Source organism: Anomalospiza imberbis, chromosome 8, assembly GCF_031753505.1.
Source record: "Anomalospiza imberbis isolate Cuckoo-Finch-1a 21T00152 chromosome 8, ASM3175350v1, whole genome shotgun sequence".
NCBI lineage: Eukaryota > Metazoa > Chordata > Aves > Passeriformes > Viduidae > Anomalospiza > Anomalospiza imberbis.
In genome coordinates this window covers 29,170,234-29,197,755 of record NC_089688.1, presented here as the reverse complement: position 1 = coordinate 29,197,755, position 27,522 = coordinate 29,170,234, and the positions used below count along the sequence as shown (strand labels likewise).

Below are 27,522 nucleotides of genomic sequence, written 5' to 3'. Positions count from 1 at the left end.
TTTGTTTTTTTTTTTTTTTTTTTTTTTTTTAATTCTGTGTTTGTGCGTGAGTCCACTCTTGTCCATCCTTTGGGGAAAATTGAGTTTGCAAGGAGTAGAGGGTTTTTCAGAGCGGTTCTGTGTGCATCCCCACAAGCCCCTCCATCCACCCGAGTTATCTTTCTCTTGGTGACCTGCATGAGGCACAAAGAGTTCGCAGTGAAAGAGACCAATCAACTTCCAAATAACTCTCCAATCTTCTACAATTTAGCGACTAAATATTAGCGCGTTGATGTGTCATTGAGGACAGCAATTAAAACTTATTTCATTTTAAAACATGCATTTTTTCGAGGACCTCAAGTACATAATCGCTTGTAGCGGCATCCTGGAATAGGAATAGAAGTAATCAGCTTTGAAACGCATAACCTCACTGAATTCCTTCATTTGCTAATGTGTTCCCAAATATTCCAGCTCACAGGGATATGCGCGCTGTGGAAGTCATACAGAATGTAATAAAACAGAACTCCTAAAGAAAATTAGTGGTTTCTCTGGATGTTCCAGGCCTCCGAAGCCCGGGGTTGCTTTTTTTTTTTACACGCATAATGTATGTCAAACATAGACATGGGGGCTTTTGCTTAAACTATGTGTGTGATTCCATGGGGCTGCCGCTCCATTACCTTGCTTCCATCCAACAACTTTTTCCATAGATTAGTTCCGAACTAAGAGTGCTTTTACAGACTAATCTTTTTTTGTCTTTCTTTCCTCCCTGAAATGGAAACAAAACAGAGAAAAGTCTTTTTTCGGAGTTTTAGAAAACTTCACCTCGGTGTAGGGCACAGATGAGGGAATACCTGGGCAGAGGTGCTGCCTTTCCCCGCGTCCCTTCGCTGGCCATTTCCCTGGGGTGATGCAGGTCGCTCATCGCTTGTCCGGCTCTTCTCGCCGCAAGAACACCGGTAAAGGTCAGGCCGCTGCGGGGAGTCGCTGCTCGGCTCCCGCCTGCGCGCATCCTGCTCCGCGGGCGAGCACCGCGCTGCGGGTGGACACCGGCCGTGCTGCTCGGTGTGCCTCCGCTCCTTCACAGCCGCCAGGTCACTCCGCCAGCACCCAAACACAGCGGTCGGTGTCAGGGCCGGGCTGGAATAGAGGAGAGGAGTACGAGCAGAGAACGGGCCGCCGGCAGCGCCTGCCCGGGCAGGGCTTGGCCCCGAGCCGGTGCTGGCCGGGCACGGAGCGGGGCGGCGGCACGGAGCGCGCCCGGGGAGCTGCGAGGGACTCGGGACCCGGTTCCTTTCTCCTCTCTCCGGCCGTGAAGGCTGCAGGAGTAGCAGCCGGGAATCGAAAGTGACCCCCTCTCCCGACTCCTGCCAGGTCTGCGCTGTTTGATGCTGCGATCCAACGAAAGTCGGAACTTCAGCGATAATCTTCTCCATATGGGTAAAGAGAGAGCGCACACGGCGGTTCTCTCCACAAATCACCTACCTTCAATCAGTTTTCACTTTCCACAGACTGTTACAGGGGGAATAAATAAAATGAAAATGAAAAGAAAGGGGGAAAATGATATGGCAAAGCAAGTGGTTTTCTGACCGCAGGTCGGAAAAAGCAACCGGTGTCTCACCGGTGAGGGGCGGGAGCGCTGCTGCCCGCAGGCTCCGTCCGAGAGCCGCGGGTGTCCCGGAGAGGGAGTGCTCCCCACAGCTAAAGGCAGCGGATGGTGGAGGCAGAGCAGGAGCCTGGACCTCCCTGTGGGAAGAAGTGCGTGCGTCTGCGAGGGGTCTGCTTCGCAGGCAGTGCCGATGCAGAGCCTAGCTGCTGAAAATCTGCTCTGCAGCTTCCCCGCGCCCCAGCGCAGCGCAGCCAAGCCAAGGAGAGCGCTGTCCACAGCTTCCCGCAGCTTCCCGCAGCTTCCCGCAGCTTCCCGCAGCTTCCCGCACAGGCAGAGCGGGCAGCGGAGGCACCGTGGCGGGCAGGGGCAGGGTGCTGGCGAAGGGGGCCGGCGGCAGGGAGAAAGGCCGCCTGGTCTCCGCTTCCCACCTCCCCGGGAGGTTAGCAGGGGTGGCTTGTTCTCCCCTTTCGCTGTATTTCAGAAGAAGGGAGCGGGGAAGGAAGAGGACAAGCTTGCGGAGGGCTTGGGAGAGGTTGCAGCCGGGCCGCGGTTTGACATTGCAGAGAGGAGCCGCGGCGCTGCAGGGAAGCAGTACGCGACCCTCCGGGGGCAGCGGGGACCCTCCGAGTCAGTGTAATGATTTATATATATATATATATATATATTTTTAAGGTTTCAGTGAAACTAGCAGTTTTATTTGTGTTTCGCTCCTTCCAGCCCAAGGAGCAATCCCACGCACCCACAGGCGAGGATGTTTACGGAGGTGGCAGATGGTTCCTCGCCTGCTTCCCCGCTCGTGTCACGACGGGACTGAGTTTCTTCGCGAAGCAATCTTCCCAATTTAGGGCGCTTCCTTCCAAACGAGCAAACACGATGTGTGCGTTTGTTTGTTTGTTTGATTGTTTGTAAGAGTTGCGCTGTTTTCCTGCTCGCAATTTGACTGTGGGCAGAGAAACCCGCTCCCGGCGGTCGCCGCCGTGACGTTGAGTCAAGGAAATACTACAGGTGTTACTGCGGTGTTCGGGAATTAATTCTCCTTCCTTTCCCCCTCCTCTTTCCCCGAGTTATTTCCTAGCCTACCCAGATAGCTGGGAAAGGGTCCCATATACCCCGGAGCTGTAAATTGAGCGCTGAAATACTTGATCTCACTGATCTTTGGAGAATTAAATCTGGCCTCATTTTACAGGAGGAAGCGAAGTCAATCTCGGAGGTTTTGCGAAGAAAGGCTGTTATTTCCTAGAGGATAGGCGTTTAAGTTGTTAAATATTAGTTTTTAATTACGTATTGTTCTTTTAAAAAATAATATTTATACTTAGGTCCGTGAAGGTATTCAATTGAATTTTCAAGCCATCAGCTAACCATTCTTTACACGCCTGATGGAAAACAGCCCATTGTACCAGCGCCCGGCTATGTTTCATCAGCAGACGGCGCTTAAAGTGTACCCCATTGTCCCCCGCGCCCTCAGCGAGGCCGCCGGGCAGCGCCGGGCCCGGGGCTTCACATGCGGGCCGGGAGCCGGCGGTGACCTCGTAGGGGGCTTCTTTGTCACAAACCTGCTGGGGGGCACGGCAGGGAGCAGGACACGCTCTGGCATGGTCGTGCAAAGCCATAGAGCCAAGAAACTAAAGGGCAAGAGCTAGTGATAATGAATAAAAAATTCGGGATTAAACGTACCCGCGATCCCCGCGGTGATTTACGAGCTGTCCCCACCAGGTCCCCGAGGCAAAACGCATTTCCCGGCCCGCCGGGCACCGCGTACAGGGACCTGGTGGCAGGGTGACCGCGGATGCTCCAGCCCCTGCGGGGCGTCGTGTGCGGCCGAGCTGGAGCCCAGCCCGGCTGCGGGGCCGGGGGTGCGTGAGCAAGGCGGGACTGGCCGCACATCTGGAGCGGGGACCCCCGGATTAACCCCTTATCCCCCGCAGCGCCTCCCCCTCCGCTCCCCAGCACCCCCGGCGCTGTCCGGGGCACGGGAACACCGCGGCCACTCGGCCGTTTGCAAACACCTTCAACAGGAGGCTTTGCCCCCGCCATCAGAAGAGGCCATTTTACAAAACCGAGCGATTTGAGCTCCCTCCGGCCTCACCATCTCCCGGGCCAGGGCCCTGCCCGCCTCTGCAGAGCCCCAGAGCCGCGGGAAGGGGGAGCCGGGGGTCTCCTGCAGCTGGGCAGGGGTCCGGCCATTAGGTAAACACGCTTTAAAACAGCGGGGCAGGCACCACGAGCTGAGGCCGCCTGGGCTGGAAGTTAAGTTTGTGGTTTGGAGCGGGTGAGGGATTTATTTCGGTGTGTAAATATTTCTGCTCTCCATAAACTTGCGGAGTGGACTAAAGGGAGCACATGCGGTTCAGCATCTGTTTAGCTGGATGCATCTCACAGATGAATATTGACTTTTCACCTCCCGATCCTAAATGAGAAATAAAAAGAGGTTGGTGTCCTCTATTGTGTTTGCAATTGCCTATCCCAGGATTAAAGAGATCTCCATTTTGGAGACCAGAGATGGAAAATATTTGCCGAGAAAAAAAGAATTGCTGCATGGGATCATTTGCAATTCAGTGTGAAAATATTCTACCAAACCCATTTCTATCCCAGTGCAGTTGGAAAAAAAAAAAAAAAAAAAAAAAAAAAGGCATAGCCGTCAACAGCCCATTCCACTCTGCTGGACAGCACGGAAAGTTTTAGGCAACTAAATTCCTGATGGGAGACAGCAGCAAACAGCACAATCATGTCTTTGACTAAACTATGTGGCAGCTTTAATTGCTAGAAATGCTTAGAAATTAGCTAAAATATTACAGTTTTGGTAAACGGGAGACTCTCCAACTATGGTGAACGGTACAGCCTGTATGGACAGACCCCAGCAGAAGCCTCAGCTTCAGGTGGTGTGGTTGGAATTGCAGAGGAATGAGCACTTGGAAGGAAGTCAGGATAAAGGCAGAGACGTCCAACGTAGCACGCAGGGTGTGTACTCGAGAGAAGCAAATCCAGAAACAGCTGCATTTCAAAGTGACAAAGAAATGAGCATAATTTGTCTTCAAATACCATTTCATTACTGCTGCTACCATGGGCGGGACATTTCACACAAAAATATGCTTTGCAAAGCGTGAGCGGAACCGGCCACCCTCGGTCGCCCCCAGAGCGTTGGTTTAGTTGGGGCGGAGAGCTCTGCCCAGCGCCGGGAGCAAATCCCTTCTCCCTGAGCTGCCCGGGCCGCTGGTGGCTGTGCCCACCCCGGGCAGCAGGAGCCGCAGCCGGACAGTGCCCACTTGTGGCTGACCTCGCTTGGAGCAGACCTAAAGAGTCCCTGAGAGGCAGGAAATTCTTTGAAAACGCAGTGTTTGTCTTGTCCAGAGCTGGTTCTTTCTCGCTTTGAACATCCCAAAATGCACAGGCAGGGAGAAAGGAGGGAATTACTGGCAGCGGTGTATCCACGCTGCGTTGGAGCTGCATGTGAGCATCCAGGACACCTGAAGAATGCCAGCTCTCATGAATCTCAGCTCTGCACTGGGCACTGCAGTCATGCACAATTCAGTGGAACTCTGATGCTTTGGCATCTAAAAGCCTCCCTGGAGAAGGGTTTGGTTATGGATAACTCATTTGCTTTGCAATAGTATTTAGTGTACCCTGTCATGGACTAAGGATCAATTGTGCCACACTCTTTTTCAGTGCACAGATGACAATCCTTGGCACAGTAATCTCAGTAAGAGGGCAAAGCTAGTGTCTGTGCTTTGAAAAAAGCCAAAAAAGAAAGAATCAACACTACAGTAAATAATAGGTAAGAAATGGTGAAGCTGAGGACAAAAGGACACTCCTAACTCCAGTGTACAGATTATGAACTATTTTCCACTGTGGATAAAGCCAGTAGTAAATTGTCTCTTGGTACTCAGAGTGCAAGATTAAACCACATTACATATTGATATAATTGTATTTAGCTCTCAAACAGTATTTCTCATCTTATTTTTTTCCTACAGCCTGAAACATATGCATTGTCACACAGCACTGTACATTATTCAGTACAGAGGCAGATCCACCAAGAAGGTCAAAAAGCAAATCACAGGAGGAGCTGTAGAAGCAGGATGTGCAGCCACAGTGGAGGTGTTTCCTCTATGCAGTTTAGGAATTACATTGCAACACTTACTCTCTGAGTTTCAGCATCACTGTGGAAAATGCTTTGTTAATACTTCCTATAGAAAATCTCCTTTCATAGTTAGAACAATTAAATAGTTACCAAGTCATCAAAAAATGGCCATGTGAGCTCAGAGAAGGGAGCTTACCACTAAATTCTTTTTCAGACCATGATGCTTTATAACCTGTATCTGCAGTCAAAATGAAGAAAGAAAACTGACACCTCAGAGGAAATCAGTCACATCAGATGATTCACAGATGTATTTAGATTAGTATCTTGATTTTTCCAGCTTTTCCACCAGACACTGATTCCTCATTTGTTATCCTTAGGCTGGAGAGTCTCAGAGAAGGTGTGAGGAGCTGCAGCTTCTTCCTTCACCGTAATCAAAACCTGCCAGTATCCAGGGAAGCTCACTAACGTGAATGAAAAGATAAAGCTCTTGCAGGGACACAGCCACTCCAAGCTATCCTTCCTCTCCAGCTGTATCTGACTGGAGACTGCACCTAAAACAAGGATGAGCTCCCCTTCAGTTCCAGGCACAGTTCTTGCTGTCAGATGCCTTTTGGAGAAGATACAGAGCGTCATTATTTCCCAGGAAACTCCTCCCTTAAGGCTTTCTGTTGGGCAACTTTCCTGAGCCATAAACATGTCCTGCAATTCAGACCAGAAGCAACAGCAACTACCAAACAAACACACAGAACACACGCAGGCAGTCAGAGCAGGATAAATGCCTGGTCAGGCCTCTGCTGTGCAAATACTTTCAGATAGGTAAAGCAGTGCTATGTTACCTCCAAAAAGTTCATTAAAAGCTCCCCTGGAGCTGTGGTTTTTACCCACAGCAGTCAGTTTTCAGGTCACTCACCATGTAACCTGCCAGGTGCCAGCCGTATTATTTGGCATTACTGTTTGCATTGCTGCTGTGCCAGGCAAGCAGACTCTGTGGCAAGAGACAGAAATACAGAACAAAATCATGGTCCTTGCCCCAGAGCACTTCCAGTCTTAATCTAAGATGTGAAAAAGGAAGTAAAAAAAATAAAAAGGAAAAGAAAACAGCAGGTGGAGACAGGAAAGGGGAAAGAAAGGATGAGACAAGACTGATTAGTGTGATACTGAACAGCCTCAACACAACAGCTGCTATCTGGCATCAAATTCTGCACATAAGTGATGGCTGGATGGGGCCTGCAGGGAACTTGCCAGCACATTTTACCACATGAGCCATACGTTCTGTGTCACAACTGCCAAAAGCGCTCTGGGGTTGTAAGGATGGCTTGTGGTTGTGGCTTGGCAAGAAGTCTAAGGAGGCAAGAGAGTGTGTCTTTCAACTGTACTGATATGCCAAGAATAAAGGAAAAAAATGCAGGGAGGCTCTCAAGCTCAGTCCTTGTGACACTATCATGAAAAGAAATGTTTGTTTATAACAAGAGAGCAAATTTGTGAATCACAAAACCTAAATGGCAGCTTCCAGTGATGTGTACGAATCAGCTTGAAAGTCTTCTTCCCTCCACTATGTATTTAGGCTGCAATCGCAGGCACAGTCACCTCGTGCTGACTAGCAGCCCACACAGTGCTTGGCAAGCCTGATTTTTGAAGGGAGGCCGAGATTTGGGACCTCCTGGTTCCTGCAAGGAGCTGCCAGATGTTCACAGGAGGTTGTCTCACAGTGGGGGTCAGAGCTGGACTGCCCCAGTTTTTTGGTTTCTTTTTTTTTTTCTTTTCTTGAATGTATCTGGCACGATACACACCTCAGTTTGGAAACCTTGACCCATATTAGGTTACACTTCTAGTTAAAACCTCGTTCATGTCAGTTTGAAAACCACATACTTCAAAACGTAATGTACTTTAACATTCTTTTGCTCCCCCTGCACCCCATGGCCTCTAATTTAGTAGGTCCTTAAGAGCATCATGTGCTTGAACTTTGAGCTGCTCCCAGGCATCTAAAAAAAAAAAAAATTGGAGTATTTAGGCTTTAAATGGATTCTCTTCTCAATCTAAATGGTATCACACATCAGATATGTCAGTACGAGTGGTTAAAGAGAGATTAGAAATTCTCCTAAACAGTCTGGTAATTAAATCATTTATACATCCACATATTTGTTTGAAGAAGCTCTGCCTGCCCCAGGCCTCATCTGCTCTGTGCTTCCACCACCTCAGAGTGTGGGGTTTGAAAACCCATCCTGCCTGAAGGCAGCGGGTGTCAGCCCCTCTCTCGGCTGTTCACTCAGGATTTCTCAGGACTCTCCCCTGAAGGAACACTACTTTCTCAACAGAAACCCACAAGCCTGACTCTAGACAGCAGCTGATGGAATTAGACACTAAAAAACCTTCAGAATTTATGCCTTCATTTTTTTATTCCTTTCATACAGTATCTAGTGCCTATCAGCCATTGCAAATAGGAATATGGTAAGTAATGGCTAAATTCTGCTTCAAGTTCAGACCTGAGAGCTGTTGTTATAATTAAACCATATTAGCTACTTATCTTTTCAGTTCCTTTTTTAAAGCCCATACATTCTTATCTTCTCTGAAAAGAAGCACAAGCAGCAGCAGGAATGGTCCTGCTTCACGTGGGGTAATGGCTGGTACCACTACACAAACTGGCTGAGGATGCACTTGCCTGTGGCCCTTGAGTGTTCGCTGTTTCTAGACAGGTTATCACTGCAAAGAGATTGCAGAAATTCCAGAACAACCTATTGATCGCAAAATAGGGCACACCTAAAATAGACTTCATTGGTTATGAGTAGCCCAAACGATCTCTTTAATGTTCTTGTCTATCAGCTTTATTTTCTTTCTTTGATTTGCTTACAGAGGAGCTGATGCATGTATGTGCTCACCTTTTGTTAGTGTTAACTTTGCAGAGCTGTGTGCTGGGACAATCCTGACACACAAACATAGATAGGCCCTTTTCCTACTCCTTTCCTTCCAAAATGTATCAAAAATATGAAGAGGTAATGCAGAAATTTTCACATCTTGTCATTGCACTCAGTCCCATGACATGGAGCAGCAGCTCTTTTGCTAACTGCACCCTTCTCATTAGAGTAATTGCTACAATAACTCAGAAATACACAGCCTCAAACACACGTGCCCAACTATAACAAAGGATAATGAGATTTTTATGGTCACCAGCAGTGAATCAAATCATATCAGCTAAAGCTTAGCAAATATTTTATCTTAAAATCAAGACAGAATTCCTCTACTTTGTCACAATGCTCATCCTGTGTGCCTTCTGAACGTAGCAGAATGAGATGCTAAACCTAAACAATGACCCACTGCTGGGTGGATTTTGCATTCTGCAAGATCAGTTTCTTTATGCTTGGGAAGGAGTGACTCACAGCAGCCCAGTAACCAGAGGTAATTATGCAATATATACAGTGACTCCAGCAGGCTTCCCAAGGGCACTTGTTCCACACCCTCTTCCACGAGGCACGGAGCAGCCACGTGCTTCTGACCAGATTTCAGGTATTTCATATAAAACACAGAGGTTTACAGTTAGCATGTCTTAGGCACCTGGGCTTGTGGCATGCACATCATCAAGGGAGAAAAATCCCTTCACTTTAGGTGCAGTTTTAAAATAATGTTAATACTTTTTATAAATTCCCCTCCCTTATCCTGAGCTTATAGCACCAAAGTAATCATGCCTGTGGCAAGACCCAAGTGGCAGAGCGTGTCAAACCATCTGTCTTTCAAGTGCCTGCAGCCTTTACATTTGCTGCTTTATTTTGTCTTTCTGAAAATGCTCTTCAATTAATTGAATTACTTTCAGTTATAAATCTAGATGAAATATTAGGCAGGTCTGGTTCTCCATCCTTCAAGTAATACCCATATGCACATTCCTTCCTCTTTCCAATCCCTGTTTATTCATGGTTCTGCTGAATTTAAAGCAAAGGGCCTTGCATGTGGTAGCAGCGCTCCACTGGTCACGATTCAAGGCAGCTGCAGATTTCCAAATTAAATACAATGTGGAAGTCCTTAAAACAAACAGAGATGCTTGGACTTGTAAGGCCAGAAGTGTTTGAGATTCCTTAAATATACACAACAGCTCATTCTTTGTGCTTCCGAAGCTCGCTGGAGGAAGCAGGGCTTGTCATTTATTAGAGTAATTATAATGATTCATTATTATGATTATTAATTATAATCACACAATCACAGTAATGATTAATAATTATAGTCATTACTATTTATGTTAGAAGAGATCCTAGAGGCCCCAGTCAGAATAGAGGGCTCCATTGTGCTTCTTAAGGTCAGGACAGATGATTAGGGGCATCCTAAGGAGGTGGGGACAGTGGGGAAGGACCCAGATCCTCCAGATCTGAGCACTGCCTGTGCTTAGTGCCACATGCACAGTGTGCTGGGGCATCCTCTCACGAATGGGGTGTCAGAGGGCAGGGGATGCCTTGGGGAATGCCAGTGGGACAATGACAGGGGACACATGAAGTGACAGTCACAGTTTGGAGAAGGGACCTGCGAGGCAGTGTTTGCAAAACCACTGTGTGCTTCTATGCATCCCCTGGTGCTCCACTTTGTGACAAACCTGTGCTTGGCTGAGGTGGGCTGCTGTGACAAGCACTGCCTAGCCCCCCTGGTTTCCAGATCATCAGCTCACTCAGCTCATGTGGATGCATTGCTCTAGGTGTTTTCCTGCCCTGGCTTGGGAGGGATTTGCCCCATTCTCCCCTCTCTTCTCCAGCATCCTCCCCTTGTCTACATAGAATCAAGAAATGGTTGGAGCTGGAAGGGACACCAAAGTTCTTCTCATTTCAATGTCCTGCCATGGAAAGGGACGTCTTCCTCTAGACCAGGTTTCTCCAAACCCTGTCCAACCTGTCCTGGAACACTTCCAGGAATGGGGCATCTACAACTTCTCTGGGCAACCTGTGCCCGTGCCTCAACACCCTGTCAGTAAATAATTTCTTCCTAACATTTAACCTAAACTTACCCATTTTCAGTTTGAAGCTGTTCTCCCTTGTGTTATCATTACCTGCCCTTGTAAATAGTCCCTCCCCAACTTTCTTGTAGCTCCCCTTTCAACTTTGATTTAAACTTGGGGATTTTGAGATGTAGAAATACCACCTATACTTGGATAAACATTATTTATATCATATATTACCAAGCAGGGGACAACAATATCTTGTCTGCCCAGCACTGCCTGCAGTAATTGCAGAGCCCATGACCCCCTGTAGCACATTTTGTTCACTCTTGCAATTTGCTCTCTGCATCAGTTAAAAACAGTGCACATCAATGAAATAGTCTAATACTGCATGCTCAGAACCCTCCTGAAGCCAAGGTACTACCAAAATTAATGAGGCTAATCATAAGACTAAAGATAAGTGTGTATAACCCTTTGAAAGATGAAGTCCTTGGCCTCTTGTTCTGTCTGTACATAAATTGCTGCTTTCTTTCCACCTCCTTGTATATGCTTGAAGATGTAAGAGAAGAGAGCTCTGCATCCAGTGCTGTGATTTCTCTGTTCTTCTCCAGGCTGCTCCTAAAATCAAATTTCTCTATACTTCTAGTCTAGTCTCAAATTTCTTGGTTAACCAATAAAAGCTATTTGCATTGCTCTATTTAGAGACTACAGGACATATTCAACTACTGGGTTGTGAGCCAGGCCAACTTAAAGAGCTTTAAAGATGTCTATACCCTCTCCAGTTATAGAAGCAAGGAACAAAATCCTTTTGTAAAATATGAGAAAACTCTGGATTTCAAAACGTTGGGGAGCATAAAAAGTGGTGATGCTTTATACATCTCCCCTCAACTCCCTCACAGAGGGGAAGCCACAGGTGATAATATTTTTATTACTAAACACTGAAAAGTTGATCTCTTATTTCCCAGGCAGATCTGCTGCAAACCTCATTAGGCAAGTTGAGGAAATTATATCTGGCACGTGCTCCATGACACAGTGCAGAAGAGCAAACCAGGAGCAGCCATGGAAGTGTCCTTGTTCTTTCAGAAAAGCAAGAAAAGGGCCCAGCTGATGCTCAGGTACAGCTGTCCTCCTATCTGCAGGACACTGATGCTGTTCAACAGTGCGATGCAACTTTCAGGGAATTATTTTGATACTGCAAAGTTTTACATGCCTAGGGATTCTCAGTAAAAACATCCACAGGAAAAAAAAAAATCCGAGGCTAAAAAAATAAGTTTGGAAATGACAAATGTAAAGCCTTCTTGTGCTCCAGTCCCTGAATACATGATCACAGATGTGTGTCAAACAGGGAGCAGGGTGGAGCTGGATGCTCCAAGTGAGTGAGTTCTGGTGGAGCCTTGTCTGATTCACTCCAAAGGTTGGATGGTATGCACTCCATGAGACATGTGGTTGCACAGCAAACAATGAGCATAAAAATAAAACCTGAACAGCTGCCTCATTTGCTAAGCACGTCCATCTTCTACATTGAGCAAGTCTGGGTTTCTGTGTGGAGAAAAAAACCCCATCTGATGGTCTTAGCTATATATATACATGCTGCATGTGGATACATCAATATCGGATGCTTTATAAGGCTGGGATATGTCCTGGACTCCAGACAGATATAAGAAGAAAAGACATCTTAGAGAATATTGCATTTTTGGCAACATGTGCTGGCTCAAAGGAATTGTAAAGGAAGTAAATTAAATAGTACTAAGAATGTGCATATTTATAGCACTTTTCATACAAGGATCCCCAAACACCTCTCAAAAAATTAAGCTTCACAACATTGCTGTGATCTAAGTAACAAGAATTACTTTTTTCCCAATGTATGAAGTGAATCAGAAAAAGACAAAGTAATTTGTCTTTTTTCATCAAGAGTAAGAAAGTCTGAATTTTAGGCTCAGATTTTAACTCTTAGCTAAACTGTCTTCTGTGAACACATACAGGGAAGCTATTGATTTTCATGCTTCCTTGCTCTTCTCCAACAATCCAGCACAGTGCTCAGGCATATGGTTAACTTAAGGCCATTGACTGTTGGCTTACGGTTCTGAAAAAACCTTTTGGCATGAAGTACACACAGTTTGAGGAAAAAAAAAAGAAGTAGGTTTTTAAGAGCATTGGTCATTTTACCAACTGTGCCTAGAATTTCCTGGACGTTATAAATGTTCAGCTGAATCCCTAGTGTCGGATTGTATTAAAAGACTGTCCTCAGGAAGGAACATGCCAAATTTCCATGAGCTTTGCCAGTTTCCAATGATTTGATGTTTATTTGAGCTATTGTACAAAGTTTTCTGTTGAGTCAGATCATTCAGGACTAGCTGCTGGGACCACAGAGTGTCAGCAGAACATAATTCATCTGCGGCTGATGGCAGCACAGCTTATTGGATAGGTAATGCTTCTTCAGGCAGAGATACCACCAGGAAACTTGGTGGGGTTTATTTCCTGTTAAAACAGAAATCAAGCATTCTGTTGCCCCTCTGCTTGTTGGACCTCTTTAGGGGATGGAGAAATACCCGTAGCATCTTTCTGGGGTGAAAGAGAGAGGGAGAAGTATCATGATTTTAAAGAATGTTCCCAGCATGCTCTTTTCTGTATCATCTGTGCTGCCTTGAGTCTTTTGTTGGCTTTTTGTCTTTTTTTATCTTTATGCTTCCCACATATACACACACACATCTGCTGAACCTCTGCCTTTTCAGTCTATTCCAAAGGGAATTCCCTCAGACTGCATGAAGTACCAAGCTCTTTTTCTTTATAATAGAAGAAATACCTACCAAGATTATGCCTTGCTTTTGTGGTATGAACTACAGTTGAATAAAACTTCCTCAGCTGCACAGTGAGACCAAGTCTTTGAGCTCACATGTGCTTTCTGTGAAAACAGCTCACCCAGAAATGTAAAGCAAGACATTTTTTTCTTTTTTTCTTTTTTTTCTTTTTGTGACTGGTTCTCAAAAGTAGCTGTGCATGGAGCTCTAATTAGCTTTTACCTCTGTAGATGGGACATCTTGGCTTCAAGATAGAGCCTGTGTTGACTTAATTACTTAGATCTTAAGCTATGCAAGGCTCTTGGTGTAGTACCTGGCAGTGCTGGAACTGGACTGAAGTTCCTCAGCAAGACCTCAATGCAAATAATGAATGAAGCTACATAAGAGGACTTTGAGTAACTCGTTCTAAACCACGAGATGTTTGGACTGCAAATAAAGAAGGATATGTGGGATATAATCTGCTGTTGAGCTGTAGCACAATTCCTGTTAACTCTGAGCCTGACACAGCCAGAACAATAGCAGGCTATAGATTTTGTTTCTGTCCCTGACATTTACTAAGCACTGCAAGACTAAAACATTTTGAAGGTTATATCCAACGTCTTGCAGAACGAATGACAAATGTCAACCCTTACACTCTTGCAAGATCTGAGCAGGAATAAGACAACTCTATAGACTGAGGCAAGTTTATTATTACAAATACCTTATTAAATCTAAATGGTAATGGCATTCCAATTAGCTCATTGTTAGAAATCTTTCATGTTTGACTTTCATTTAGACTGATTACGGGAATAATGCAGACCCTGTATAAGTAATTGGCACAAAATAAAAGCATCTGAGCTGCAAAAACCCTCCTAGAGGCTGTGCTCTTTAAAAAAAATAAATAAAAGCTTCCTATCTTTCCCAGCTCATGAGCTCTCTCTGTTCACCATAATAATGAGACAACCCATTGAGTCTCCTGTGGGCCTGGTGGTATCAGGGCTCCCTTTTTACCTACCCCTCTCTTCTCAGAAGCTGTAGGGGGGCTCCTTCTCTTTTACTCTCCACCATCCTATTCTCTGCTCCCTTCGTCACAAGCCTTGGCACTGTTTTATTGATCCTGCTCAACTGTGGATTCTTTCACACCCAGATCACAGGCTAGCCTCTGTCTCTCCCACACCCTCCTCCTCCTTCTCCTAACAGCCCTGCTGGTCTTTCCAGACGAGCAGCTGGGAACTTGCCTTTCTGTCCTGGCTCCCTGCTCCTTGGAGAGAAAAGGTGTTTCCTTTTGCAGCAGAGCCGGACAGAGACTATTGGTGATTCCTCACAGCAGTTTTCTGCTTGCTGCCTTCAGAGGGCAGAATGTGAGAAAGGACTTTTTCAATTCTTTCTGCAACCTGGGATGGAGATTTTCCCTTCTTCCCGTGGCAGAAGGAGGTTAGGAGAAAGAGCATCCACTGTGGTGTCCCTCTTGCCATGAGTAAGGTGGAGCTCAGCCAGGCTGGTGGGTCCTGGCCTCCCCTCATCGCTTAAGTTCCAGCAGGGCAAGGTTGCACTGAGCCTGGAGAACCTGGCTTACAATTTTGTGGAGGCTGAGGAGGAAATATCCCATTCCAAGAGACACTGGTTTTGGGGAAAGGCACCAAAAGCCACTGCCTGGAGCCCCAGCTTGTTAGGCTAAGAGAAGGAGCAGCAGGAGATACTTGGTGAAGCATCCATCCCTGCCAGACCTCCCTTCCTCCTCTGACTAATGTGGTGCCAGCCCTGGCATGTTTCTGGGCACAGAAGCTACAGTAAAATAAGCCACATAGGAAAGATTTCCTGCTTTTTGGTCTGGGTATGCACATCCATGTCACCCTGCTCTGTGCCAGGGCCAGCACATCCCCAAACATTCTGCCCCTTCCCACCCCAGTGTGGGTGAGAATGGCACACAGCAGTGGGCTCTGGGGATCTGAGACACACTCCAGATTCCCCAGCACTGGGATCAAGCTGGGAGCAGGGCTCTGGATTGCAGCTTCCTGGCAGTGCAGACACAGCATGTGTTATCCGTATGACGGCGCGCCAGGAAAGGTCTCTGGTGTGGGAAAGGCCAGCAGTTCCTACTTAGGAACTGTTTGGCTTCTGCAGGGCTCTGGAGGGTGAGCTAGGAGTTACAAGTAAGCAGCAACAGCAGCAGGAATTTGGGAAAATCTGGGGAAGTCGATGGGAACAGCAGGCAGCTGTAGAAGAGCAGGAAACTGAAAGCTGCACCGAAATCTGCCTGGCTGCTGCTGGAGGGGAACAGTGCTCGTGGCACAGAGGGGCTGCACTCACTGGGCAGTGCAGCAGGGCCCAGAAAGGTCCTCTCCATTCTTGGAGGTTCTCAAGGCTGAGATGAACAAAGCCCTGAGCTTTGTTCAGGTCTGAATTCAGTGTTGAACCCACTCTGAGGTGGAGCTTAGACTGCAGAGGTCCCTTTTGGCAGTAATTGCATGTCTGGGTATGGATTGGGAATGCCTGCTTTGTTCTGTCCATTTGGTGAAAGCATCTTTCACTTCTGACAGGGCTGATCAAACAATACCTTCCATTGCTGGAACTGAGAAAACTGTCTGTGCAGGAGGGCACAGTCTCTGGGGTGCTGGTGGTGCTCACTGCACAGCCAGCCTACAAATCTGTAAATCAGTCTGGTAATTCTTGGCATTCTGGTAATCAGTCTGGTAATTCTTCTCCTAGAGTGTCTCTCTAGGGCTGGTGACCCTTTGCCTGCTGGTGGAATACCTTCCTTCACTCCTCTCGCCTGTTATGGACTGGCAGGTGACTCTCCTGATGAAATCAGGGAAGATTTACATGGATTTCCATAGGAGAGTCTGGAATTTCAAGGGTCTCTAGGCAGTGATGCTCAGTGGACTTTTCATATTGGCTGGATCATGATCTGGTACAAACCCCAGCAGTGATCTACAACATTTGATCGACTGTAACCAAGTATCACAATATTGTTATGAATTATTTACTTCAAAAAGAAAAGCAGCAAATAATGAAACAACTGGCTCAAAAAGCTGTGACAGGTGAAATGATGACAAGTAATGGGCACATGCTTAAATAAAGTGTATAGTTAAGCATGTGCTTAATTACTTTGCAGGATTGATTATGGGTACTTTCTTGAACTGAAATGAAAATTTCTCCATAGCTTAAGCACATAAACAGACCTGTGCAAGAGATCCTGTATTGTGTGAATAAGAAATACTCCCATGGATGGCTAAGTTTTAAATTAACTCTGATTTTTATGGGACTCTTTGAACCAGAAACCACAACAGAACTTTTAATACTAAGCTGGCAGTAATTTAGGCATTGCTGTATTGTCAGGCCTATTTATCCTGCCTTTGTGTTTGTAACTGGGCTATATTTACTTGTCACATTAAAATAACCAAGAGTTCACTTTTGTGTGTTTGAGCCATTCCATGAGGTACACGAGGATCAGAGCCTTGTTATCTGTCTGCAGCAATAAAGATGAAAAATCTGCTGACATCCCCAACAAGCTGTAAACCAGGTTGTTTAACAAGGTTTGTTTTGATGCTCAGAATCACCATGTTGTCACTGTTAATTAGGAACTTTCACTTCAGGTGAAACCTTGGATATGTCTAAAGTGACCTGCAACAATGGATCTGGAGCTGGTAACTGGCTTAATAGCTACAAAATTCTTCTGAATAACCCTACTTACACTTCTGTCTATAAGGTTAACCAGAAAGGAAATTATGCAGAGTAAATTTTCTCTGTTTAAAACCCATAAGCCTTACAAATTATATTTACATTTAATTAAAAAATAGACACATTAGCCTTTTTTTTTTCCTGCACTCTTTTTTTCTTTCAGTTTCTGCAGTGATTAAAAATTCTCTGCAAGATATTTAATGATAATCTTTTTATAAATAATAAGATAGTTAGACAGGGTTGCCTTTAACCCCAGGTCTTGATTTGTAAGTTTAATCAGTTTCCAAACATATTATTAAGAATTGTGAACATACCAAAAAAAAAAAAAAAAAAAAAAAGAGAGAGAGAGAGAAGAAAGAACTGAGGTGCATTAATAATACTCAGGAGTGATACTGTTCCATCCCACAGAGCTGGATGAATTCCCTGTGTAGCCCTTGAAATTCACCCTGCTTATCTGTTGTAGAATTAAATCCCCTCCTTATCTCAGCTGTATATTCATACTATACTCTTGATCACATAATGTATGCTCTGTCAACATCCTAAAATTTACATCCACAGTGATTAGTGATTTTGGTATCTGGATTTTGGCATGAGGCTACTCAGAATGAGCCTAATTTGGGTTGTGATTTCTTTGTTTCTCTGTTTGTTTTCACGTCTTCCTCTAAGAAGAATATTTAATTTGAAAACCAAAACAAAACAAAACGATTTTAGGCTTCTGGACATTAGATTTCCCAAGTTTACATGAATTTCAAGCACTGCTCAGTTATCCATACAGCCCTGTCCTCTGCATACACCAGTTTGGACCCATGATTTCCGAGGGAGCTCCAGGAAATGACACATAAAACAAATCCCAAGGAGATCTTTTAGATTAGGAACAAAACCTTGTTCACAGGTGACAGCAGCCCATCAGGACACTGCTGTCCCTAAGCTCTGCATTGCTAAATTAGCACCATCTGAGCCAAATTAGGCTTTTTTGGGATCAAAGTAATAAAGAGGAGAGGAGTGAATGTATTTCTCATAACAAGTGACTTCAAATGAGAAAGATGAGATAATCAGGCCAGAGGGAGGTGAAAGAGGGAATTCTGATGATTATAGTTATTTGGAAATCCAGTGGAGGGAGGAACCCTATGGCTGAAAAACATGTCCACACCTACAATTTGTGGAGGATGAGGTTTTGGTGGTGACTACTTCTTTGATGTCTTTTCTTTTCCCCGCCTTTATCTAAGCTTCACTTGAACCTTAACCAGCAGCTTGCTCCCAGGTGAGGTTAATTCCTAGATGCTGTGAGGAGCTATCAGCTGACTTCTTAAACCACTGTTTAATTAGCAGTGACATTACATTTTCAGAATGGAAGCATGTACACAGAGGGCTGGAGTTATAAATTACACTAACAGAGGATAATCTGCAGAGAGACAAGGAGAAGATGTATTAATGCAGTGCCCAGACATGCCCATGCATTGTGCTCAAAGCTGCCCCAGTGATGAGTGTGTATGTGGAATATTTGACTAAAGGCTCACATAGCACAAAACAAAATAAAGTAAATAGAGGGAGGTAAAGAGGAAGGAAAAAATAAGACTTAATTCCCCAAGCCATTACATCACCTGCAAATTCAGACATCAGTAGCCTTTCGTTGAAGATGCAGCTACACAAAAATTAGGCAGAAGGTTTCCCTAGGTGCAGTGTGAAATAAATACACAACGATATCTCACAGGGCAGGAGCCTGTACTGCCACCATGATCTTGCTTCACAGTACATCATTCCCAAATCAGAGTAATTTACCGCAAAGTCAAATTAAAGTCCTTTTTTTTTCCTGTAGCTCCATAGCCACTTTGGAAAAGCCTGATTAGCTGATGACTATGAAAAGTATTTTTTCCTCCTGCAACAATGGAATCCCATTTTAAATATCAGGTTTAGAGAAACACATCGAGCAATAATCCCACCTCCCTATGACCCAGCTTCCACTTGACAAAACCAGGACAGCTCAGAGTAAAAAGCCACTTAGAGAATCAAACCAAACCTGAACAGCTTGTGTATGAAACCCCAAACTGAATGGTTTGAGCAGCTCCGGACCTGACATTGCAGCTCCTCAGTGGCAAAAGGAAAGAAAGGGCAAGATAGGATCATCAAATCTTTCTTTGCAGAAGTCACAGCTAGGCCAGAGTTATGTGCAAATTTGATCACTAAGTGAAACAACAATATTTGGATAAGTTATGATGGCTCTAGCTGTTAGTAAACTAGGCACAAATTTAAATACTATTAAGGAGGAAAACCAGCATATTTGATGAGCAGTATTTTAACAAAATGGATCTTCAACAATGAAGATCCTGAAATACTCCTGATGAGTATTTCACAGGTTTTTGCCCTTTTCTCAGAAGAGCAAACATGACATTATTGTGTTTTAGAAACCACAGAATCACAGGAACATTTAGATTGGAAAAGACCTCTGAGATCATCAAGTCCAACCTATGACCAAACACGACCTTGCCAACCAGACCATGGCACTGAGTGCCACGTCCAATCTTTTCTTAAACACCTCCAGGGATGGAGACTCCACCACCTCCCTGGGCAGCCCACTCCAATGTCTAACCACCCTTTCTGAGAAGGAATTCCTTCTAATGTCCAACCTAAACTTCTCCTGGCACAGCTGAAGGCAGTGTCCTTTTGTCCTGTCACTGGTTGCCTGGGAGGAGAGGCCAACCCTCACCTGGCTCCAGCCTCCTGCCACGTTCTCAGATGCCCTGAAAAAACACACATTTTCTTCTTTTCTCATTTACAGCTTGGAGGTCCATCCATGTTTTCCACAGCAAGTCATGAAAATAGCACTACCCTTGTAATCTTTCCACCAGGAAAGGGGGGTTTTGTCTAAAATATAGAGAGAGCAGTGAGCAACCTGAGTACCTTCAGGGATCCACTCTTAGTGACTCACAAAGTGTTTAGCAGAGGAACAGCTGACACATGCTGGGTGTGCAAGATGGACAGCTGTCTGTGGGACTGTCACAGGGCTGATGTTAGTGGTGACAAAAAATGCAATTGGCTGAGTCACGGATTGTAAGGAAGATCCAGATGCTCAGAGGTACATAACTGTGCTGGGCCCTGGTCCTTGGAGCAGTACAGGGCTAAAGTGCCCAGTCTTGGCAGAGGGGTTAAGCAGTCCAAAGCAACTTAGCCTGGTTGAAGAGCAACCAGCAACTTTGTCCATGTGCAAAGCTTGAAGCAGAAGAGATGTAATTTGGCACTCCAGAGTTGAGGCAGACTCCTCTTGACAAGTCAGGCACCACAGAATTTGCCATCACTTATAAAAATTAATGTATTATTTAATAATTAGATATTATCATTACTCTGCAATATTACTCTCTGAATTACAAGCAGGGGAGTTGAGGTTGTGGGCAACCTGCAGGCCAATTAAATTTCAAGAGGAGCAAGATTTCAGACTTCTAGAGCTGTTTCTCTTTGCTCTGCATGGAGTGTTCCTGTCTGGCTGAGTGATATGTGGAGCTAGGGTGACAGCCTGTGGCAAAACAGAAGAATTTCAGTATCTTAATCCTTTTGATTCCCACTTGCTTTTGATCTTTTCTCCACCTCCTGCTTGTCCGTCCGGACAAAGGTGGTCATGTTGTGGTTGCTACCATTACCTCTGGTTTGAAGAATGGGAAATTGCCATCCTCTCTCCCTCTCCCTATTCTTCTTTGTTGGCGTTTTTGGGTGCTGCATAAACTAAAAACCCATTTGACAAATGGGCAGCTCCTGGCTGCACAATCTGAAGGAAATAATCTTATATGGGTCTTTGTAAGGATCACACCAGGGGATGGCTGGTTGGTTCCTTTTGATTCCGAAAGAGAGGAGCAATGGAGCAGTGATTCTCATGTTTTGCTTCTCATCTATTCCTTCATCAATGATATGGAACTTAGTTAAAGCCATCTCATGTTGAGATCTATTTGCTAGGGCAAAACACATCAGAGTTAAGAGGGAGGCAGGAGCTTCTGCACTTTTAATAACACTTTAGGCAATTTTTATTTGCAAAATTTTTTTTTTCTGAGGCAGAGTTTTCTTCATAGAATAGCCTGGGTTGGAAGTGACCTTAAAGATTACTTAGCTCCAACTCCCATCATGTGGACAGGAACATCTTTCACTAGAGCTGGTTGCTTACAGCTCCATCCTGACTTTGAACACTTCCACGGATGGGGCAAACATTTCCAGGGATGGGGCAAATCTGCTGCTGCTTCTTTCTCTTTAGCAGTAGAGTTTGGTTTTTTTAAAAAAAGTACATTCTCTTTATACTCTGCCCAAATTAATAAAATAAATTTTCTTTAAAGCAACACTAAATGAGTCACAGATGCTGTTGCCCTTTTACAGGTTGCAGAAATCACCCATTACAGTTCTTTTAATTTATCAGTGAGGGAAAATAAGAAGGCCTCTTGCTCCCTTGGCAGTAATAATCAGAAACAGTCTATTTGGAGCTTAATTTAACCCAAATACGTATTGATAGTTGCAATGAAGAATATGTGACCTCTTTGGGAGTCACCAGTGGACAGAAGGTGGATAGCTTTTATAAAACCACCTTTAATAAAAAAGAGTGTTATATTGTGTATGTTTGGTGGGGTATTTAAGCATATGGTTTCCATATTAGGAGCGAAGATGGCAAACACATGCTCCACCTTCCGAAAAACCTTTCTTTTGCTCATCACTCCTTGCAAAATAAGAGAGCTGTGAGGGTTTGTTTTATTTATTTTATTTTTATTTTGCAAGTCTGATTATGCGGGCGAGCTGAAGTAATTCCACAAGGAATGTTAAACTTGCATCTCGTTCGCTTGTTTTCCTGCTCGTACGAAGAGAGGTGATGGAATCTGCCCAGAGGCTCTGCCCGGTCCCGGTAGATCCCTCGGGGGAGGATCGCGCCGACAATTACGGATCTGCGGAGCCGAGCAGATCCGGCCGGCGGCTCTGGGCACATGCCCGGCTGTGGATCCCCGCCATGTGTCCGTGCTGCCCCAGCCCGGGGACAGCATCCCTCCCCGGCCACATGCCCGGCTGTGGATCCCCGCCATGTGTCCGTGCTGCCCCAGCCCGGGGACAGCATCCCTCCCCGGCCACATGCCCGGCTGTGGATCCCCGCCATGTGTCCGTGCTGCCCCAGCCCGGGGACAGCATCCCTCCCCGGCCACATGCCCGGCTGTGGATCCCCGCCATGTGTCCGTGCTGCCCCAGCCCGGGGACAGCATCCCTCCCCGGCCACATGCCCGGCTGTGGATCCCCGCCATGTGTCCGTGCGAGCCCCAGCCCGGGGACAGCATCCCTCCCCGGCCACATGCCCGGCTGTGGATCCCCGCCATGTGTCCGTGCTGCCCCAGCCCGGGGACAGCATCCCTCCCCGGCCACATGCCCGGCTGTGGATCCCCGCCATGTGTCCGTGCTGCCCCAGCCCGGGGACAGCATCCCTCCCCGGCCACATGCCCGGCTGTGGATCCCCGCCATGTGTCCGTGCTGCCCCAGCCCGGGGACAGCATCCCTCCCCGGCCACATGCCCGGCTGTGGATCCCCGCCATGTGTCCGTGCTGCCCCAGCCCGGGGACAGCATCCCTCCCCGGCCACATGCCCGGCTGTGGATCCCCGCCATGTGTCCGTGCTGCCCCACCCGGGGACAGCATCCCTCCCCGGCCACATGCCCGGCTGTGGATCCCCGCCATGTGTCCGTGCTGCCCCAGCCCGGGGACAGCATCCCTCCCCGGCCACATGCCCGGCTGTGGATCCCCGCCATGTGTCCGTGCTGCCCCAGCCCGGGGACAGCATCCCTCCCCGGCGGCGGAGCTCGCCGCGGGCCGGGCGGCTCCCGGGGCCGCCGCCGCCCTCCGGAGCGGGGCTGCTCGGCCGCTCGGCGATAAATCTCGCGGTCCTCTCGCTTTTTCGTCACTCGCCTAATCCCGTGCCCCCCTTTCATGTGCGGTAATTGCGAGCAGCTGCTGCCGCGGCCCGGCCGCGGAGCGCGCAGAGACAGAACAATGGCAACAGCTGTTTCATTTCGCCTCGGGCAGCGCTTCCTGCTCAGTCTGCATCTGCCCTTCTGGGTCCAATTTATGCTCCTGGGCTGTTGCTGGTATTTTTTTGTTTTTTTTTTTTTCCCCTGTGACCCCGCTCTCCGTTGAGGAGGGATTTGGAGGAGGACACGCTCCAGCCGGGACCCTCTGCCCATCGCCAGGGGCAAGGGGAGAGAGGGATGCCGTGCTTCTTCAAATGAAAATAAGAACAAATGTCATGGGGGGAGAAAAAAACCCCAAAACACCCTGAAGTAACAGAAAAGAGCTGTAAGGCTGGGTTGAGGTGCGAGGTGGGCAGCCCCCGGGAACATCCATTCCCTGTGGGAAGCTGGGTGGCCAAGGTGCAGCAGGGGCTGGCTGGTCACAGAATCACAGAATGATTTGGGTTGAAGGGACCTTAAAAATCCCTTGGTTCCAAGCCCCTGCCATGGGCAGGGTCACCTTCCACTATCCCAGGTTGCTCCAAGCCCTGTCCAGCCTGGTCTGGAACACTTCCAGGGGCAGGGTGTCAACAGCTTCTCTGGGTAACCTGTGCCAGGGCCTCACCAGCCTCACAGTAAAGGATTTCTTTACTTTCTTCACAGTAAAGGATTTCTTCCCAATATCTAAACTAAATCTACCCCCCTTCAGCATCAAGCCATTCCCCCTTGTCCTATCACTGCATACCCCTGTAAAGGGTCCCTGTCCAGCTTTCCCAGAGCTGCTTTAGGTCAGCCAGGACCCACATAATCTTTACAGTCCCCAGAGAGCACACTGGTGGTGGCTTTTAGGGTCCCTTTAAGCCCCTGCTCAGTCGCCTAAATCTTTGATTTCCTGGTACCCAAACAACCATTTTCTGGGCAAGGGTAAGCAAATGGTCCCAGCGCTTCTGGGCACAAAGAGAGGTGATTTGGGCTGGAACCCACAAGAGTTCAGGACCAGGACTGAGCCTTGTTAAACTGTGGGCTTATTTAAAGGTCTGGAGCTGCTCAGGATGTTTCTTTTGAGTCAGATATTCACTCAGGATCTGCAGGATCGGCCTTTCATGCTTCACCTTTTAACATGAATCCTTCCTTCCCTCCCTTCTGTTTTTTTTTTTTTTTTTCCTGAGAAAGTGGCTGCATTCTTTCCTGAGTTAATTGTATCTTTCTGGGTTGGATAAGGCATATCTCATTAGAAGGGGAAAGAGATTTAATGTGAACTTCAAGCTGCCTTCTCCATGCTACAGAAAAGAAATCCCTAATCAGCACAGTATATATTTTGTATAATTGCTCTTTGACATTCCCTCTTTGCTTGTTAATTAAAGTGAAAGAAAATGGTGGTGAAATGTTCCAGTGCGTTTTTCTAGGACAAGAAAAACTAAACCCCTCCTTTGTTTATAAATACAGGGTATTTCAAGGGCCCAGCAAATCAGATGTTTTCACAGGCACACTGCTGAAATTTATAATTATTTTCCTTTGGAGCCTGGCATTGAGCACATCTGCAGCTGGGGATCAGCTCTGCAGAGGTGTGAATGGCCCGGTGGAGGTCACCCAGTCACACCCAGGTGACAGCCTTGTGACAGGTGATGCTGTGTGTCTGCTGGGAAGCATGGAAAGGGCAGTCTCCTCCTGAGCTCTGTGACGGCCTCGGGCCAATGTAGTTTAGAGTAAAATACTCAGTTTTGTTTAGTGAAATATTTTATTTTTCTTTCAAGAATGAAAATTATAGCAATAAAAAGTAAGCAAAATGTAAACTGTAGCATAGATCTGCAGCTACTGCTGATTATTTCTAGTGTTCTGGAGACTGTATCATGATTTTTTTCCAGTATTGCTCATTCAGAAAAGGCTTGTTTCCTCATCCTGCCAAGTTTGTGTATCTGTCTGTTTTTCCTATAAGCATGTTCTTGTCAGGGGAGATGCTACCAGGCATCATTTCTCTTGATGGGATCTTCTGCATCACAAGGGTGACACTTGGTATCTTTTTGAGATGTGTGAGAATTCATTTAAAAGCCTTCCATCACACAACAAACAGGTGAAAATGTACTGGTTCAGCTAAGGAAAATTAATTGTAATATGCATTTCATGTGGCCCTGACGTGAGAGTTACCCAAGGTGTTAGTCCATGCCCATGTGTTCCCAGTCCAGTCAGAGCTGTGCAGCACAAGGCTGTCCCTCTGCCCTGCTGATGGTGTCACCCTCTGTCCAGCCCGCTCTGGGCCACGTCAGCCCCTGCACCGAGCCACCAGGCCACGCTGCCTTGTTTGATCACACCTTTGTTGTGATGACATCAGATCACATCATAGCCCTCTGGAAAGGACCCAGAAGGGCATTCAAAGCTGCTGATCACACAGGGGAGCCAGGGTAACTGGCTGCTGACAGATTTATAGGTTTTAGTCCAATTAAAGTGCTGTTTATTGCCTTTAGAAGGGGCCTGTTTGTTTCTAATTTTAGAAGTCAGTTTGGGAAGTGACTGCCTTGGCAGTAAGTTGTGAGTATGGGACCTGAAATTTTCCAATAGCACTACTGTTGCTGTTAACTAATGAGTATTATTAATAACTATTTGGCCTTGGACATCATTCTTACATGGCAGGGCAGGAATTCAGGACCCAGAGAACAACAACAAAATTACTTTTGCTGTGAAAGTGCTCAGCTTTGCTCCTCTCATCATGAATTACATCTGCTTTGACCAGGACTTGATTTGTCTCCAGTTTTTCCAGACACAGCCTCTTGCTTTCCACCCTTCCTGCCACTCTTCTCAGCTTCATCATCAGCATGGCTGTAGCCATCACCTCCAAAGGTGATGAGCCAAGTCAGGAGCAGCCAGCACTGGTTTGGGACATGCAGTTGGTGTTTGAACCTGTTGCTCCTCTTCCTTGCACACCTTCTCTTCTGATTGCTCAAATTTATCCATTTCATTGATTCATGTTAAAGAGAGGAAGAAGTCTCAAGCTAAAAAAAAGTACATTGGTGTAAATGATCAAGTGTATCTCTGGCCAGCAGTAACGGCAAATTTGGATAAATAAGAAGTGCAGAAATAACAAATCTTGTTTGAGAATGAAACTAGAGCTGGAATTGGGATGTATTAGTTCTGTTCACAGGTTGGTGCAGTTTTGACGTGTGATTGTGGGAAAGCCATTTGGACGTCAGCTTTCCTACTATCTAGAAAACCTGGAATGAGAAACTGTTATAAAACTGGGCTATTTATTTGTGAAGTACTTTCAGAGCCTTTGGTGAAAGGTACTGAATAGCTGCACGCTTCCCTGTGGTTCATTAAATACACATTGATCACCATTCACCAGAGGCAATGACATGTCTTCAGCAGGAGGAGACCCAGCCCAAGCACAGGATCCTCACGTTTCCAGACCTTGGAGAGGTCCAAATGCTGAACTCAGACCCAAAGCTGGCGTTGTTGCAGGAAGCAGAACGAAAACCACAAGTCTCCATGCAAGCCTTGAAGTCTCAAGGAGAAGACAGGGGCTTAACCCCATCTCCTGCCTGGTGGTTCTTAATCTCCTGTAGGAATGTTGACATTCCAGAAAAGCTTGGGGTGATAAAGCGTTCATTGCCAGAACCTATTGATATGTACCTTTCCTTCTTCCCTGAATCATCGGTGATAATACTTTAGCTGGGTTCTGAAAGCATAGGGGATAAAAAAAGAAAAGATGAAAGGGAGCTTGAATCAACACTATCTCCTGTGGTAGAAAGGGCTTTAAAAATGCCTAAAGATCCCTTTGATTGCACACTGTTTGGGCCATATGCCACCATTTTATTACTTATCCATGTATTGGAGAGGTCACCGATGTTCTGTTGAAAATATATTTTTCTTTTGGCCAAATCCAGGGATATTTTTAGCAGAAAAATAAAAGGCTGAAATTATTAAATTATTTTTTTCCTCAAATGATCCTTTCTTCCCCTGAGTAAAGAAAATCAGATATTTTATGAGAAAATTTTGAGCTAAGTAGCATATAAATATCTGCTGAAATATATTTAAAGTCAACTTTTTGCCTATGGCTATTCTTTTTGTCTAACATACAGTAACTCCTTGGGAACCTCTCCTCTGTAAACAGGATTATTGCTGAAAATAAGAAGAGAGTGAGAATGCCAGAAGAGGGAAATGTAAATTCACCATTTTCTTTTATCCTAGCCAGATCACTTCATTGGGCTAACAGCCAGGAAGGCTCAAATACAAATGGATCCTGCACAGACCACACCAGATGGAAAAGATCTGAGCTGGGCAAAAAGCTCTTTGTTGGAAGTTGTACTTTTGGGTGAAAGCATTTCAGAAAGGTAGAGCGTTAGGCAAAGGAGCACCTCCATCCTTTGGATACATTTTTGTGCTGTTTCAAAGGAAAAGTCCTGAATTCTTGCTTGTGTTGTCATGGGTGTATATTCCTTCTAGCTCTCAAAATCTTCCTTCTTCAGTGAGGCTGGGTCTGTGCTACCAAGGGAAGTGCCTCAGCTGCACAGAGGTGTCTGCCCCTGCCCTCCCTGCAGGTTGTGGGCT

At 46.2% G+C, this 27,522-nt stretch overlaps 1 long non-coding RNA gene across 3 annotated transcripts in view; it reads left to right on the top strand.

Moving 5' to 3' along the window:
- The window catches only part of LOC137478352 (uncharacterized), a 56,366-nt gene that overhangs the window by 6,087 nt on the left and 22,757 nt on the right, over positions 1–27,522 (top strand). Inside the window, exons 3-4 of one of the 3 annotated variants that reach the window (XR_011001520.1) lie at positions 16,943–16,993; positions 27,163–27,416. This is a non-coding gene — a long non-coding RNA (uncharacterized lncRNA). Of the gene's footprint in view, positions 1–11,534; positions 14,271–16,942; positions 16,994–27,162; positions 27,417–27,522 lie in introns of those variants that run through there. The other 2 variants (XR_011001522.1, XR_011001521.1) reach the window with 2 other exon arrangements.